Source organism: Clavelina lepadiformis, chromosome 2 (assembly GCF_947623445.1).
Source record: "Clavelina lepadiformis chromosome 2, kaClaLepa1.1, whole genome shotgun sequence".
NCBI classification, from domain to species: Eukaryota; Metazoa; Chordata; class Ascidiacea; order Aplousobranchia; family Clavelinidae; genus Clavelina; species Clavelina lepadiformis.
In genome coordinates this window covers 7,313,459-7,325,911 of record NC_135241.1, presented here as the reverse complement: position 1 = coordinate 7,325,911, position 12,453 = coordinate 7,313,459, and the positions used below count along the sequence as shown (strand labels likewise).

Below are 12,453 nucleotides of genomic sequence, written 5' to 3'. Positions count from 1 at the left end.
TAGGAATTCCACGGAATTCTTCAGATATTGCCTCAATCGTCTCTGTAAGAGCCGAAAGGGCGGGGTATTGGGTATAGTTTTCAACTAGCAATAACCGCGCCTCGGAAGTTCCTCATCAGCTACGGTATCGCCTCTGCGCAAAGCTGCACGATCAAGGAGATTGATAAGAATATTCAGCAGGTAGATTCTCAAATTTGTGGAGCGATGGAAACGTAGATCGGTTCGGTTGGCTGATATAAAAGCGTTTTGAACAGGTAACACCTTGAAAGTCTTTGTGATGGCATCCACTCACAAATGTGATTCCAAATTTTGCAGTTGATGATCATAAGGTTTGGCCACAGCATTGCCGCGGCTCTGAACAAATTTTCTTCGACTCATTATATGCTCCGGCACACGGAAATCTTTAGTAAAAGGCGAAAGATTTACACGTTGAATGCGCTGAAGCCAGAGTGGCTTCTGGCTTGTCCACTTACGACACTATACCGAACGTTTTGACTACAGTTTGTGGTTGGCCGTTTTAAACGTTTAACAACACACTGTGACTTGAACAGTTGAACTACTTATTTAGACTCATTCCGTTCATTATGATTTGCTTTCGTAAAGAGTGAAGGTCTGCGTGCTGCAAGCAGACGTCTGGACCCTGGAGTATAAGCAACATAGGAATTCCACGGAATTCTTCAGATATTGCCTCAATCGTCTCTGTAAGAGCCGAAAGGGCGGGGTATTGGGTATAGTTTTCAACTAGCAATAACCGCGCCTCGGAAGTTCCTCACCAGCTACGGTATCGCCTCTGCGCAAAGCTGCACGATCAAGGAGATTGATAAGAATATTCAGCAGGTAGATTCTCAAATTTGTGGAGCGATGGAAACGTAGATCGGTTCGGTTGGCTGATATAAAAGCGTTTTGAACAGGTAACACCTTGAAAGTCTTTGTGATGGCATCCACTCACGAATGTGATTCCAAATTTTGCAGTTGATGATCATAAGGTTTGGCCACAGCATTGCCGCGGCTCTGAACAAATTTTCTTCGACTCATTATATGCTCCGGCACACGGAAATCTTTAGTAAAAGGCGAAAGATTTACACGTTGAATGCGCTGAAGCCAGAGTGGCTTCTGGCTTGTCCACTTACGACACTATACCGAACGTTTTGACTACAGTTTGTGGTTGGCCGTTTTAAACGTTTAACAACACACTGTGACTTGAACAGTTGAACTACTTATTTAGACTCATTCCGTTCATTATGATTTGCTTTCGTAAAGAGTGAAGGTCTGCGTGCTGCAAGCAGACGTCTGGACCCTGGAGTATAAGCAACATAGGAATTCCACGGAATTCTTCAGATATTGCCTCAATCGTCTCTGTAAGAGCCGAAAGGGCGGGGTATTGGGTATAGTTTTCAACTAGCAATAACCGCGCCTCGGAAGTTCCTCACCAGCTACGGTATCGCCTCTGCGCAAAGCTGCACGATCAAGGAGATTGATAAGAATATTCAGCAGGTAGATTCTCAAATTTGTGGAGCGATGGAAACGTAGATCGGTTCGGTTGGCTGATATAAAAGCGTTTTGAACAGGTAACACCTTGAAAGTCTTTGTGATGGCATCCACTCACAAATGTGATTCCAAATTTTGCAGTTGATGATCATAAGGTTTGGCCACAGCATTGCCGCGGCTCTGAACAAATTTTCTTCGACTCATTATATGCTCCGGCACACGGAAATTTTTAGTAAAAGGCGAAAGATTTACACGTTGAATGCGCTGAAGCCAGAGTGGCTTCTGGCTTGTCCACTTACGACACTATACCGAACGTTTTGACTACAGTTTGTGGTTGGCCGTTTTAAACGTTTAACAACACACTGTGACTTGAACAGTTGAACTACTTATTTAGACTCATTCCGTTCATTATGATTTGCTTTCGTAAAGAGTGAAGGTCTGCGTGCTGCAAGCAGACGTCTGGACCCTGGAGTATAAGCAACATAGGAATTCCACGGAATTCTTCAGATATTGCCTCAATCGTCTCTGTAAGAGCCGAAAGGGCGGGGTATTGGGTATAGTTTTCAACTAGCAATAACCGCGCCTCGGAAGTTCCTCATCAGCTACGGTATCGCCTCTGCGCAAAGCTGCACGATCAAGGAGATTGATAAGAATATTCAGCAGGTAGATTCTCAAATTTGTGGAGCGATGGAAACGTAGATCGGTTCGGTTGGCTGATATAAAAGCGTTTTGAACAGGTAACACCTTGAAAGTCTTTGTGATGGCATCCACTCACAAATGTGATTCCAAATTTTGCAGTTGATGATCATAAGGTTTGGCCACAGCATTGCCGCGGCTCTGAACAAATTTTCTTCGACTCATTATATGCTCCGGCACACGGAAATCTTTAGTAAAAGGCGAAAGATTTACACGTTGAATGCGCTGAAGCCAGAGTGGCTTCTGGCTTGTCCACTTACGACACTATACCGAACGTTTTGACTACAGTTTGTGGTTGGCCGTTTTAAACGTTTAACAACACACTGTGACTTGAACAGTTGAACTACTTATTTAGACTCATTCCGTTCATTATGATTTGCTTTCGTAAAGAGTGAAGGTCTGCGTGCTGCAAGCAGACGTCTGGACCCTGGAGTATAAGCAACATAGGAATTCCACGGAATTCTTCAGATATTGCCTCAATCGTCTCTGTAAGAGCCGAAAGGGCGGGGTATTGGGTATAGTTTTCAACTAGCAATAACCGCGCCTCGGAAGTTCCTCATCAGCTACGGTATCGCCTCTGCGCAAAGCTGCACGATCAAGGAGATTGATAAGAATATTCAGCAGGTAGATTCTCAAATTTGTGGAGCGATGGAAACGTAGATCGGTTCGGTTGGCTGATATAAAAGCGTTTTGAACAGGTAACACCTTGAAAGTCTTTGTGATGGCATCCACTCACAAATGTGATTCCAAATTTTGCAGTTGATGATCATAAGGTTTGGCCACAGCATTGCCGCGGCTCTGAACAAATTTTCTTCGACTCATTATATGCTCCGGCACACGGAAATCTTTAGTAAAAGGCGAAAGATTTACACGTTGAATGCGCTGAAGCCAGAGTGGCTTCTGGCTTGTCCACTTACGACACTATACCGAACGTTTTGACTACAGTTTGTGGTTGGCCGTTTTAAACGTTTAACAACACACTGTGACTTGAACAGTTGAACTACTTATTTAGACTCATTCCGTTCATTATGATTTGCTTTCGTAAAGAGTGAAGGTCTGCGTGCTGCAAGCAGACGTCTGGACCCTGGAGTATAAGCAACATAGGAATTCCACGGAATTCTTCAGATATTGCCTCAATCGTCTCTGTAAGAGCCGAAAGGGCGGGGTATTGGGTATAGTTTTCAACTAGCAATAACCGCGCCTCGGAAGTTCCTCATCAGCTACGGTATCGCCTCTGCGCAAAGCTGCACGATCAAGGAGATTGATAAGAATATTCAGCAGGTAGATTCTCAAATTTGTGGAGCGATGGAAACGTAGATCGGTTCGGTTGGCTGATATAAAAGCGTTTTGAACAGGTAACACCTTGAAAGTCTTTGTGATGGCATCCACTCACAAATGTGATTCCAAATTTTGCAGTTGATGATCATAAGGTTTGGCCACAGCATTGCCGCGGCTCTGAACAAATTTTCTTCGACTCATTATATGCTCCGGCACACGGAAATCTTTAGTAAAAGGCGAAAGATTTACACGTTGAATGCGCTGAAGCCAGAGTGGCTTCTGGCTTGTCCACTTACGACACTATACCGAACGTTTTGACTACAGTTTGTGGTTGGCCGTTTTAAACGTTTAACAACACACTGTGACTTGAACAGTTGAACTACTTATTTAGACTCATTCCGTTCATTATGATTTGCTTTCGTAAAGAGTGAAGGTCTGCGTGCTGCAAGCAGACGTCTGGACCCTGGAGTATAAGCAACATAGGAATTCCACGGAATTCTTCAGATATTGCCTCAATCGTCTCTGTAAGAGCCGAAAGGGCGGGGTATTGGGTATAGTTTTCAACTAGCAATAACCGCGCCTCGGAAGTTCCTCATCAGCTACGGTATCGCCTCTGCGCAAAGCTGCACGATCAAGGAGATTGATAAGAATATTCAGCAGGTAGATTCTCAAATTTGTGGAGCGATGGAAACGTAGATCGGTTCGGTTGGCTGATATAAAAGCGTTTTGAACAGGTAACACCTTGAAAGTCTTTGTGATGGCATCCACTCACAAATGTGATTCCAAATTTTGCAGTTGATGATCATAAGGTTTGGCCACAGCATTGCCGCGGCTCTGAACAAATTTTCTTCGACTCATTATATGCTCCGGCACACGGAAATCTTTAGTAAAAGGCGAAAGATTTACACGTTGAATGCGCTGAAGCCAGAGTGGCTTCTGGCTTGTCCACTTACGACACTATACCGAACGTTTTGACTACAGTTTGTGGTTGGCCGTTTTAAACGTTTAACAACACACTGTGACTTGAACAGTTGAACTACTTATTTAGACTCATTCCGTTCATTATGATTTGCTTTCGTAAAGAGTGAAGGTCTGCGTGCTGCAAGCAGACGTCTGGACCCTGCAGTATAAGCAACATAGGAATTCCACGGAATTCTTCAGATATTGCCTCAATCGTCTCTGTAAGAGCCGAAAGGGCGGGGTATTGGGTATAGTTTTCAACTAGCAATAACCGCGCCTCGGAAGTTCCTCATCAGCTACGGTATCGCCTCTGCGCAAAGCTGCACGATCAAGGAGATTGATAAGAATATTCAGCAGGTAGATTCTCAAATTTGTGGAGCGATGGAAACGTAGATCGGTTCGGTTGGCTGATATAAAAGCGTTTTGAACAGGTAACACCTTGAAAGTCTTTGTGATGGCATCCACTCACAAATGTGATTCCAAATTTTGCAGTTGATGATCATAAGGTTTGGCCACAGCATTGCCGCGGCTCTGAACAAATTTTCTTCGACTCATTATATGCTCCGGCACACGGAAATCTTTAGTAAAAGGCGAAAGATTTACACGTTGAATGCGCTGAAGCCAGAGTGGCTTCTGGCTTGTCCACTTACGACACTATACCGAACGTTTTGACTACAGTTTGTGGTTGGCCGTTTTAAACGTTTAACAACACACTGTGACTTGAACAGTTGAACTACTTATTTAGACTCATTCCGTTCATTATGATTTGCTTTCGTAAAGAGTGAAGGTCTGCGTGCTGCAAGCAGACGTCTGGACCCTGGAGTATAAGCAACATAGGAATTCCACGGAATTCTTCAGATATTGCCTCAATCGTCTCTGTAAGAGCCGAAAGGGCGGGGTATTGGGTATAGTTTTCAACTAGCAATAACCGCGCCTCGGAAGTTCCTCATCAGCTACGGTATCGCCTCTGCGCAAAGCTGCACGATCAAGGAGATTGATAAGAATATTCAGCAGGTAGATTCTCAAATTTGTGGAGCGATGGAAACGTAGATCGGTTCGGTTGGCTGATATAAAAGCGTTTTGAACAGGTAACACCTTGAAAGTCTTTGTGATGGCATCCACTCACAAATGTGATTCCAAATTTTGCAGTTGATGATCATAAGGTTTGGCCACAGCATTGCCGCGGCTCTGAACAAATTTTCTTCGACTCATTATATGCTCCGGCACACGGAAATCTTTAGTAAAAGGCGAAAGATTTACACGTTGAATGCGCTGAAGCCAGAGTGGCTTCTGGCTTGTCCACTTACGACACTATACCGAACGTTTTGACTACAGTTTGTGGTTGGCCGTTTTAAACGTTTAACAACACACTGTGACTTGAACAGTTGAACTACTTATTTAGACTCATTCCGTTCATTATGATTTGCTTTCGTAAAGAGTGAAGGTCTGCGTGCTGCAAGCAGACGTCTGGACCCTGGAGTATAAGCAACATAGGAATTCCACGGAATTCTTCAGATATTGCCTCAATCGTCTCTGTAAGAGCCGAAAGGGCGGGGTATTGGGTATAGTTTTCAACTAGCAATAACCGCGCCTCGGAAGTTCCTCATCAGCTACGGTATCGCCTCTGCGCAAAGCTGCACGATCAAGGAGATTGATAAGAATATTCAGCAGGTAGATTCTCAAATTTGTGGAGCGATGGAAACGTAGATCGGTTCGGTTGGCTGATATAAAAGCGTTTTGAACAGGTAACACCTTGAAAGTCTTTGTGATGGCATCCACTCACAAATGTGATTCCAAATTTTGCAGTTGATGATCATAAGGTTTGGCCACAGCATTGCCGCGGCTCTGAACAAATTTTCTTCGACTCATTATATGCTCCGGCACACGGAAATCTTTAGTAAAAGGCGAAAGATTTACACGTTGAATGCGCTGAAGCCAGAGTGGCTTCTGGCTTGTCCACTTACGACACTATACCGAACGTTTTGACTACAGTTTGTGGTTGGCCGTTTTAAACGTTTAACAACACACTGTGACTTGAACAGTTGAACTACTTATTTAGACTCATTCCGTTCATTATGATTTGCTTTCGTAAAGAGTGAAGGTCTGCGTGCTGCAAGCAGACGTCTGGACCCTGGAGTATAAGCAACATAGGAATTCCACGGAATTCTTCAGATATTGCCTCAATCGTCTCTGTAAGAGCCGAAAGGGCGGGGTATTGGGTATAGTTTTCAACTAGCAATAACCGCGCCTCGGAAGTTCCTCATCAGCTACGGTATCGCCTCTGCGCAAAGCTGCACGATCAAGGAGATTGATAAGAATATTCAGCAGGTAGATTCTCAAATTTGTGGAGCGATGGAAACGTAGATCGGTTCGGTTGGCTGATATAAAAGCGTTTTGAACAGGTAACACCTTGAAAGTCTTTGTGATGGCATCCACTCACAAATGTGATTCCAAATTTTGCAGTTGATGATCATAAGGTTTGGCCACAGCATTGCCGCGGCTCTGAACAAATTTTCTTCGACTCATTATATGCTCCGGCACACGGAAATCTTTAGTAAAAGGCGAAAGATTTACACGTTGAATGCGCTGAAGCCAGAGTGGCTTCTGGCTTGTCCACTTACGACACTATACCGAACGTTTTGACTACAGTTTGTGGTTGGCCGTTTTAAACGTTTAACAACACACTGTGACTTGAACAGTTGAACTACTTATTTAGACTCATTCCGTTCATTATGATTTGCTTTCGTAAAGAGTGAAGGTCTGCGTGCTGCAAGCAGACGTCTGGACCCTGGAGTATAAGCAACATAGGAATTCCACGGAATTCTTCAGATATTGCCTCAATCGTCTCTGTAAGAGCCGAAAGGGCGGGGTATTGGGTATAGTTTTCAACTAGCAATAACCGCGCCTCGGAAGTTCCTCATCAGCTACGGTATCGCCTCTGCGCAAAGCTGCACGATCAAGGAGATTGATAAGAATATTCAGCAGGTAGATTCTCAAATTTGTGGAGCGATGGAAACGTAGATCGGTTCGGTTGGCTGATATAAAAGCGTTTTGAACAGGTAACACCTTGAAAGTCTTTGTGATGGCATCCACTCACAAATGTGATTCCAAATTTTGCAGTTGATGATCATAAGGTTTGGCCACAGCATTGCCGCGGCTCTGAACAAATTTTCTTCGACTCATTATATGCTCCGGCACACGGAAATCTTTAGTAAAAGGCGAAAGATTTACACGTTGAATGCGCTGAAGCCAGAGTGGCTTCTGGCTTGTCCACTTACGACACTATACCGAACGTTTTGACTACAGTTTGTGGTTGGCCGTTTTAAACGTTTAACAACACACTGTGACTTGAACAGTTGAACTACTTATTTAGACTCATTCCGTTCATTATGATTTGCTTTCGTAAAGAGTGAAGGTCTGCGTGCTGCAAGCAGACGTCTGGACCCTGGAGTATAAGCAACATAGGAATTCCACGGAATTCTTCAGATATTGCCTCAATCGTCTCTGTAAGAGCCGAAAGGGCGGGGTATTGGGTATAGTTTTCAACTAGCAATAACCGCGCCTCGGAAGTTCCTCATCAGCTACGGTATCGCCTCTGCGCAAAGCTGCACGATCAAGGAGATTGATAAGAATATTCAGCAGGTAGATTCTCAAATTTGTGGAGCGATGGAAACGTAGATCGGTTCGGTTGGCTGATATAAAAGCGTTTTGAACAGGTAACACCTTGAAAGTCTTTGTGATGGCATCCACTCACAAATGTGATTCCAAATTTTGCAGTTGATGATCATAAGGTTTGGCCACAGCATTGCCGCGGCTCTGAACAAATTTTCTTCGACTCATTATATGCTCCGGCACACGGAAATCTTTAGTAAAAGGCGAAAGATTTACACGTTGAATGCGCTGAAGCCAGAGTGGCTTCTGGCTTGTCCACTTACGACACTATACCGAACGTTTTGACTACAGTTTGTGGTTGGCCGTTTTAAACGTTTAACAACACACTGTGACTTGAACAGTTGAACTACTTATTTAGACTCATTCCGTTCATTATGATTTGCTTTCGTAAAGAGTGAAGGTCTGCGTGCTGCAAGCAGACGTCTGGACCCTGGAGTATAAGCAACATAGGAATTCCACGGAATTCTTCAGATATTGCCTCAATCGTCTCTGTAAGAGCCGAAAGGGCGGGGTATTGGGTATAGTTTTCAACTAGCAATAACCGCGCCTCGGAAGTTCCTCATCAGCTACGGTATCGCCTCTGCGCAAAGCTGCACGATCAAGGAGATTGATAAGAATATTCAGCAGGTAGATTCTCAAATTTGTGGAGCGATGGAAACGTAGATCGGTTCGGTTGGCTGATATAAAAGCGTTTTGAACAGGTAACACCTTGAAAGTCTTTGTGATGGCATCCACTCACAAATGTGATTCCAAATTTTGCAGTTGATGATCATAAGGTTTGGCCACAGCATTGCCGCGGCTCTGAACAAATTTTCTTCGACTCATTATATGCTCCGGCACACGGAAATCTTTAGTAAAAGGCGAAAGATTTACACGTTGAATGCGCTGAAGCCAGAGTGGCTTCTGGCTTGTCCACTTACGACACTATACCGAACGTTTTGACTACAGTTTGTGGTTGGCCGTTTTAAACGTTTAACAACACACTGTGACTTGAACAGTTGAACTACTTATTTAGACTCATTCCGTTCATTATGATTTGCTTTCGTAAAGAGTGAAGGTCTGCGTGCTGCAAGCAGACGTCTGGACCCTGGAGTATAAGCAACATAGGAATTCCACGGAATTCTTCAGATATTGCCTCAATCGTCTCTGTAAGAGCCGAAAGGGCGGGGTATTGGGTATAGTTTTCAACTAGCAATAACCGCGCCTCGGAAGTTCCTCATCAGCTACGGTATCGCCTCTGCGCAAAGCTGCACGATCAAGGAGATTGATAAGAATATTCAGCAGGTAGATTCTCAAATTTGTGGAGCGATGGAAACGTAGATCGGTTCGGTTGGCTGATATAAAAGCGTTTTGAACAGGTAACACCTTGAAAGTCTTTGTGATGGCATCCACTCACAAATGTGATTCCAAATTTTGCAGTTGATGATCATAAGGTTTGGCCACAGCATTGCCGCGGCTCTGAACAAATTTTCTTCGACTCATTATATGCTCCGGCACACGGAAATCTTTAGTAAAAGGCGAAAGATTTACACGTTGAATGCGCTGAAGCCAGAGTGGCTTCTGGCTTGTCCACTTACGACACTATACCGAACGTTTTGACTACAGTTTGTGGTTGGCCGTTTTAAACGTTTAACAACACACTGTGACTTGAACAGTTGAACTACTTATTTAGACTCATTCCGTTCATTATGATTTGCTTTCGTAAAGAGTGAAGGTCTGCGTGCTGCAAGCAGACGTCTGGACCCTGGAGTATAAGCAACATAGGAATTCCACGGAATTCTTCAGATATTGCCTCAATCGTCTCTGTAAGAGCCGAAAGGGCGGGGTATTGGGTATAGTTTTCAACTAGCAATAACCGCGCCTCGGAAGTTCCTCATCAGCTACGGTATCGCCTCTGCGCAAAGCTGCACGATCAAGGAGATTGATAAGAATATTCAGCAGGTAGATTCTCAAATTTGTGGAGCGATGGAAACGTAGATCGGTTCGGTTGGCTGATATAAAAGCGTTTTGAACAGGTAACACCTTGAAAGTCTTTGTGATGGCATCCACTCACAAACGTGATTCCAAATTTTGCAGTTGATGATCATAAGGTTTGGCCACAGCATTGCCGCGGCTCTGAACAAATTTTCTTCGACTCATTATATGCTCCGGCACACGGAAATCTTTAGTAAAAGGCGAAAGATTTACACGTTGAATGCGCTGAAGCCAGAGTGGCTTCTGGCTTGTCCACTTACGACACTATACCGAACGTTTTGACTACAGTTTGTGGTTGGCCGTTTTAAACGTTTAACAACACACTGTGACTTGAACAGTTGAACTACTTATTTAGACTCATTCCGTTCATTATGATTTGCTTTCGTAAAGAGTGAAGGTCTGCGTGCTGCAAGCAGACGTCTGGACCCTGGAGTATAAGCAACATAGGAATTCCACGGAATTCTTCAGATATTGCCTCAATCGTCTCTGTAAGAGCCGAAAGGGCGGGGTATTGGGTATAGTTTTCAACTAGCAATAACCGCGCCTCGGAAGTTCCTCATCAGCTACGGTATCGCCTCTGCGCAAAGCTGCACGATCAAGGAGATTGATAAGAATATTCAGCAGGTAGATTCTCAAATTTGTGGAGCGATGGAAACGTAGATCGGTTCGGTTGGCTGATATAAAAGCGTTTTGAACAGGTAACACCTTGAAAGTCTTTGTGATGGCATCCACTCACAAATGTGATTCCAAATTTTGCAGTTGATGATCATAAGGTTTGGCCACAGCATTGCCGCGGCTCTGAACAAATTTTCTTCGACTCATTATATGCTCCGGCACACGGAAATCTTTAGTAAAAGGCGAAAGATTTACACGTTGAATGCGCTGAAGCCAGAGTGGCTTCTGGCTTGTCCACTTACGACACTATACCGAACGTTTTGACTACAGTTTGTGGTTGGCCGTTTTAAACGTTTAACAACACACTGTGACTTGAACAGTTGAACTACTTATTTAGACTCATTCCGTTCATTATGATTTGCTTTCGTAAAGAGTGAAGGTCTGCGTGCTGCAAGCAGACGTCTGGACCCTGGAGTATAAGCAACATAGGAATTCCACGGAATTCTTCAGATATTGCCTCAATCGTCTCTGTAAGAGCCGAAAGGGCGGGGTATTGGGTATAGTTTTCAACTAGCAATAACCGCGCCTCGGAAGTTCCTCATCAGCTACGGTATCGCCTCTGCGCAAAGCTGCACGATCAAGGAGATTGATAAGAATATTCAGCAGGTAGATTCTCAAATTTGTGGAGCGATGGAAACGTAGATCGGTTCGGTTGGCTGATATAAAAGCGTTTTGAACAGGTAACACCTTGAAAGTCTTTGTGATGGCATCCACTCACAAATGTGATTCCAAATTTTGCAGTTGATGATCATAAGGTTTGGCCACAGCATTGCCGCGGCTCTGAACAAATTTTCTTCGACTCATTATATGCTCCGGCACACGGAAATCTTTAGTAAAAGGCGAAAGATTTACACGTTGAATGCGCTGAAGCCAGAGTGGCTTCTGGCTTGTCCACTTACGACACTATACCGAACGTTTTGACTACAGTTTGTGGTTGGCCGTTTTAAACGTTTAACAACACACTGTGACTTGAACAGTTGAACTACTTATTTAGACTCATTCCGTTCATTATGATTTGCTTTCGTAAAGAGTGAAGGTCTGCGTGCTGCAAGCAGACGTCTGGACCCTGGAGTATAAGCAACATAGGAATTCCACGGAATTCTTCAGATATTGCCTCAATCGTCTCTGTAAGAGCCGAAAGGGCGGGGTATTGGGTATAGTTTTCAACTAGCAATAACCGCGCCTCGGAAGTTCCTCATCAGCTACGGTATCGCCTCTGCGCAAAGCTGCACGATCAAGGAGATTGATAAGAATATTCAGCAGGTAGATTCTCAAATTTGTGGAGCGATGGAAACGTAGATCGGTTCGGTTGGCTGATATAAAAGTGTTTTGAACAGGTAACACCTTGAAAGTCTTTGTGATGGCATCCACTCACAAATGTGATTCCAAATTTTGCAGTTGATGATCATAAGGTTTGGCCACAGCATTGCCGCGGCTCTGAACAAATTTTCTTCGACTCATTATATGCTGCGGCACACGGAAATCTTTAGTAAAAGGCGAAAGATTTACACGTTGAATGCGCTGAAGCCAGAGTGGCTTCTGGCTTGTCCACTTACGACACTATACCGAACGTTTTGACTACAGTTTGTGGTTGGCCGTTTTAAACGTTTAACAACACACTGTGACTTGAACAGTTGAACTACTTATTTAGACTCATTCCGTTCATTATGATTTGCTTTCGTAAAGAGTGAAGGTCTGCGTGCTGCAAGC

The 12,453-nt window shown here is 44.0% G+C and overlaps 38 non-coding genes across 38 annotated transcripts; all 38 read right to left on the bottom strand.

Moving 5' to 3' along the window:
* Nucleotides 1-5: 5 nt before the first annotated feature.
* On the bottom strand, nucleotides 6-145 carry LOC143447568 (U4 spliceosomal RNA). The gene has a single exon (XR_013114121.1). It is a non-coding gene; the product is annotated as a U4 spliceosomal RNA (small nuclear RNA).
* A 188-nt stretch (nucleotides 146-333) lies between these two features.
* Nucleotides 334-453, bottom strand: LOC143447761 (U5 spliceosomal RNA). Its single transcript, XR_013114307.1, has one exon. It is a non-coding gene; the product is annotated as a U5 spliceosomal RNA (small nuclear RNA).
* A 209-nt stretch (nucleotides 454-662) lies between these two features.
* LOC143447585 (U4 spliceosomal RNA) lies at nucleotides 663-802 on the bottom strand. Its single transcript, XR_013114137.1, has one exon. It is a non-coding gene; the product is annotated as a U4 spliceosomal RNA (small nuclear RNA).
* A 188-nt stretch (nucleotides 803-990) lies between these two features.
* LOC143447760 (U5 spliceosomal RNA) lies at nucleotides 991-1,110 on the bottom strand. Its single transcript, XR_013114306.1, has one exon. It is a non-coding gene; the product is annotated as a U5 spliceosomal RNA (small nuclear RNA).
* Nucleotides 1,111-1,319: 209 nt separating this feature from the next.
* Nucleotides 1,320-1,459, bottom strand: LOC143447574 (U4 spliceosomal RNA). Its single transcript, XR_013114126.1, has one exon. It is a non-coding gene; the product is annotated as a U4 spliceosomal RNA (small nuclear RNA).
* A 188-nt stretch (nucleotides 1,460-1,647) lies between these two features.
* LOC143447850 (U5 spliceosomal RNA) lies at nucleotides 1,648-1,767 on the bottom strand. The gene has a single exon (XR_013114391.1). It is a non-coding gene; the product is annotated as a U5 spliceosomal RNA (small nuclear RNA).
* A 209-nt stretch (nucleotides 1,768-1,976) lies between these two features.
* LOC143447567 (U4 spliceosomal RNA) lies at nucleotides 1,977-2,116 on the bottom strand. Its single transcript, XR_013114120.1, has one exon. It is a non-coding gene; the product is annotated as a U4 spliceosomal RNA (small nuclear RNA).
* A 188-nt stretch (nucleotides 2,117-2,304) lies between these two features.
* On the bottom strand, nucleotides 2,305-2,424 carry LOC143447759 (U5 spliceosomal RNA). The gene has a single exon (XR_013114305.1). It is a non-coding gene; the product is annotated as a U5 spliceosomal RNA (small nuclear RNA).
* Nucleotides 2,425-2,633: 209 nt separating this feature from the next.
* Nucleotides 2,634-2,773, bottom strand: LOC143447566 (U4 spliceosomal RNA). The gene has a single exon (XR_013114119.1). It is a non-coding gene; the product is annotated as a U4 spliceosomal RNA (small nuclear RNA).
* Nucleotides 2,774-2,961: 188 nt separating this feature from the next.
* On the bottom strand, nucleotides 2,962-3,081 carry LOC143447758 (U5 spliceosomal RNA). The gene has a single exon (XR_013114304.1). It is a non-coding gene; the product is annotated as a U5 spliceosomal RNA (small nuclear RNA).
* Nucleotides 3,082-3,290: 209 nt separating this feature from the next.
* LOC143447565 (U4 spliceosomal RNA) lies at nucleotides 3,291-3,430 on the bottom strand. Its single transcript, XR_013114118.1, has one exon. It is a non-coding gene; the product is annotated as a U4 spliceosomal RNA (small nuclear RNA).
* A 188-nt stretch (nucleotides 3,431-3,618) lies between these two features.
* Nucleotides 3,619-3,738, bottom strand: LOC143447756 (U5 spliceosomal RNA). The gene has a single exon (XR_013114302.1). It is a non-coding gene; the product is annotated as a U5 spliceosomal RNA (small nuclear RNA).
* Nucleotides 3,739-3,947: 209 nt separating this feature from the next.
* On the bottom strand, nucleotides 3,948-4,087 carry LOC143447564 (U4 spliceosomal RNA). Its single transcript, XR_013114117.1, has one exon. It is a non-coding gene; the product is annotated as a U4 spliceosomal RNA (small nuclear RNA).
* Nucleotides 4,088-4,275: 188 nt separating this feature from the next.
* Nucleotides 4,276-4,395, bottom strand: LOC143447755 (U5 spliceosomal RNA). Its single transcript, XR_013114301.1, has one exon. It is a non-coding gene; the product is annotated as a U5 spliceosomal RNA (small nuclear RNA).
* Nucleotides 4,396-4,604: 209 nt separating this feature from the next.
* Nucleotides 4,605-4,744, bottom strand: LOC143447563 (U4 spliceosomal RNA). Its single transcript, XR_013114116.1, has one exon. It is a non-coding gene; the product is annotated as a U4 spliceosomal RNA (small nuclear RNA).
* A 188-nt stretch (nucleotides 4,745-4,932) lies between these two features.
* LOC143447754 (U5 spliceosomal RNA) lies at nucleotides 4,933-5,052 on the bottom strand. The gene has a single exon (XR_013114300.1). It is a non-coding gene; the product is annotated as a U5 spliceosomal RNA (small nuclear RNA).
* Nucleotides 5,053-5,261: 209 nt separating this feature from the next.
* On the bottom strand, nucleotides 5,262-5,401 carry LOC143447561 (U4 spliceosomal RNA). The gene has a single exon (XR_013114114.1). It is a non-coding gene; the product is annotated as a U4 spliceosomal RNA (small nuclear RNA).
* A 188-nt stretch (nucleotides 5,402-5,589) lies between these two features.
* Nucleotides 5,590-5,709, bottom strand: LOC143447753 (U5 spliceosomal RNA). The gene has a single exon (XR_013114299.1). It is a non-coding gene; the product is annotated as a U5 spliceosomal RNA (small nuclear RNA).
* Nucleotides 5,710-5,918: 209 nt separating this feature from the next.
* Nucleotides 5,919-6,058, bottom strand: LOC143447560 (U4 spliceosomal RNA). The gene has a single exon (XR_013114113.1). It is a non-coding gene; the product is annotated as a U4 spliceosomal RNA (small nuclear RNA).
* Nucleotides 6,059-6,246: 188 nt separating this feature from the next.
* LOC143447752 (U5 spliceosomal RNA) lies at nucleotides 6,247-6,366 on the bottom strand. Its single transcript, XR_013114298.1, has one exon. It is a non-coding gene; the product is annotated as a U5 spliceosomal RNA (small nuclear RNA).
* A 209-nt stretch (nucleotides 6,367-6,575) lies between these two features.
* Nucleotides 6,576-6,715, bottom strand: LOC143447559 (U4 spliceosomal RNA). The gene has a single exon (XR_013114112.1). It is a non-coding gene; the product is annotated as a U4 spliceosomal RNA (small nuclear RNA).
* A 188-nt stretch (nucleotides 6,716-6,903) lies between these two features.
* On the bottom strand, nucleotides 6,904-7,023 carry LOC143447751 (U5 spliceosomal RNA). The gene has a single exon (XR_013114297.1). It is a non-coding gene; the product is annotated as a U5 spliceosomal RNA (small nuclear RNA).
* Nucleotides 7,024-7,232: 209 nt separating this feature from the next.
* On the bottom strand, nucleotides 7,233-7,372 carry LOC143447558 (U4 spliceosomal RNA). The gene has a single exon (XR_013114111.1). It is a non-coding gene; the product is annotated as a U4 spliceosomal RNA (small nuclear RNA).
* A 188-nt stretch (nucleotides 7,373-7,560) lies between these two features.
* LOC143447750 (U5 spliceosomal RNA) lies at nucleotides 7,561-7,680 on the bottom strand. The gene has a single exon (XR_013114296.1). It is a non-coding gene; the product is annotated as a U5 spliceosomal RNA (small nuclear RNA).
* A 209-nt stretch (nucleotides 7,681-7,889) lies between these two features.
* LOC143447557 (U4 spliceosomal RNA) lies at nucleotides 7,890-8,029 on the bottom strand. Its single transcript, XR_013114110.1, has one exon. It is a non-coding gene; the product is annotated as a U4 spliceosomal RNA (small nuclear RNA).
* A 188-nt stretch (nucleotides 8,030-8,217) lies between these two features.
* LOC143447749 (U5 spliceosomal RNA) lies at nucleotides 8,218-8,337 on the bottom strand. The gene has a single exon (XR_013114295.1). It is a non-coding gene; the product is annotated as a U5 spliceosomal RNA (small nuclear RNA).
* Nucleotides 8,338-8,546: 209 nt separating this feature from the next.
* On the bottom strand, nucleotides 8,547-8,686 carry LOC143447888 (U4 spliceosomal RNA). Its single transcript, XR_013114424.1, has one exon. It is a non-coding gene; the product is annotated as a U4 spliceosomal RNA (small nuclear RNA).
* A 188-nt stretch (nucleotides 8,687-8,874) lies between these two features.
* LOC143447748 (U5 spliceosomal RNA) lies at nucleotides 8,875-8,994 on the bottom strand. Its single transcript, XR_013114294.1, has one exon. It is a non-coding gene; the product is annotated as a U5 spliceosomal RNA (small nuclear RNA).
* Nucleotides 8,995-9,203: 209 nt separating this feature from the next.
* On the bottom strand, nucleotides 9,204-9,343 carry LOC143447887 (U4 spliceosomal RNA). Its single transcript, XR_013114423.1, has one exon. It is a non-coding gene; the product is annotated as a U4 spliceosomal RNA (small nuclear RNA).
* Nucleotides 9,344-9,531: 188 nt separating this feature from the next.
* LOC143447747 (U5 spliceosomal RNA) lies at nucleotides 9,532-9,651 on the bottom strand. Its single transcript, XR_013114293.1, has one exon. It is a non-coding gene; the product is annotated as a U5 spliceosomal RNA (small nuclear RNA).
* A 209-nt stretch (nucleotides 9,652-9,860) lies between these two features.
* Nucleotides 9,861-10,000, bottom strand: LOC143447886 (U4 spliceosomal RNA). The gene has a single exon (XR_013114422.1). It is a non-coding gene; the product is annotated as a U4 spliceosomal RNA (small nuclear RNA).
* A 188-nt stretch (nucleotides 10,001-10,188) lies between these two features.
* On the bottom strand, nucleotides 10,189-10,308 carry LOC143447745 (U5 spliceosomal RNA). The gene has a single exon (XR_013114291.1). It is a non-coding gene; the product is annotated as a U5 spliceosomal RNA (small nuclear RNA).
* Nucleotides 10,309-10,517: 209 nt separating this feature from the next.
* LOC143447883 (U4 spliceosomal RNA) lies at nucleotides 10,518-10,657 on the bottom strand. Its single transcript, XR_013114421.1, has one exon. It is a non-coding gene; the product is annotated as a U4 spliceosomal RNA (small nuclear RNA).
* Nucleotides 10,658-10,845: 188 nt separating this feature from the next.
* Nucleotides 10,846-10,965, bottom strand: LOC143447744 (U5 spliceosomal RNA). The gene has a single exon (XR_013114290.1). It is a non-coding gene; the product is annotated as a U5 spliceosomal RNA (small nuclear RNA).
* A 209-nt stretch (nucleotides 10,966-11,174) lies between these two features.
* Nucleotides 11,175-11,314, bottom strand: LOC143447882 (U4 spliceosomal RNA). The gene has a single exon (XR_013114420.1). It is a non-coding gene; the product is annotated as a U4 spliceosomal RNA (small nuclear RNA).
* Nucleotides 11,315-11,502: 188 nt separating this feature from the next.
* Nucleotides 11,503-11,622, bottom strand: LOC143447743 (U5 spliceosomal RNA). The gene has a single exon (XR_013114289.1). It is a non-coding gene; the product is annotated as a U5 spliceosomal RNA (small nuclear RNA).
* Nucleotides 11,623-11,831: 209 nt separating this feature from the next.
* LOC143447880 (U4 spliceosomal RNA) lies at nucleotides 11,832-11,971 on the bottom strand. The gene has a single exon (XR_013114418.1). It is a non-coding gene; the product is annotated as a U4 spliceosomal RNA (small nuclear RNA).
* Nucleotides 11,972-12,159: 188 nt separating this feature from the next.
* Nucleotides 12,160-12,279, bottom strand: LOC143447834 (U5 spliceosomal RNA). Its single transcript, XR_013114378.1, has one exon. It is a non-coding gene; the product is annotated as a U5 spliceosomal RNA (small nuclear RNA).
* Between the last annotated feature and the right edge of the window lie 174 nt (nucleotides 12,280-12,453).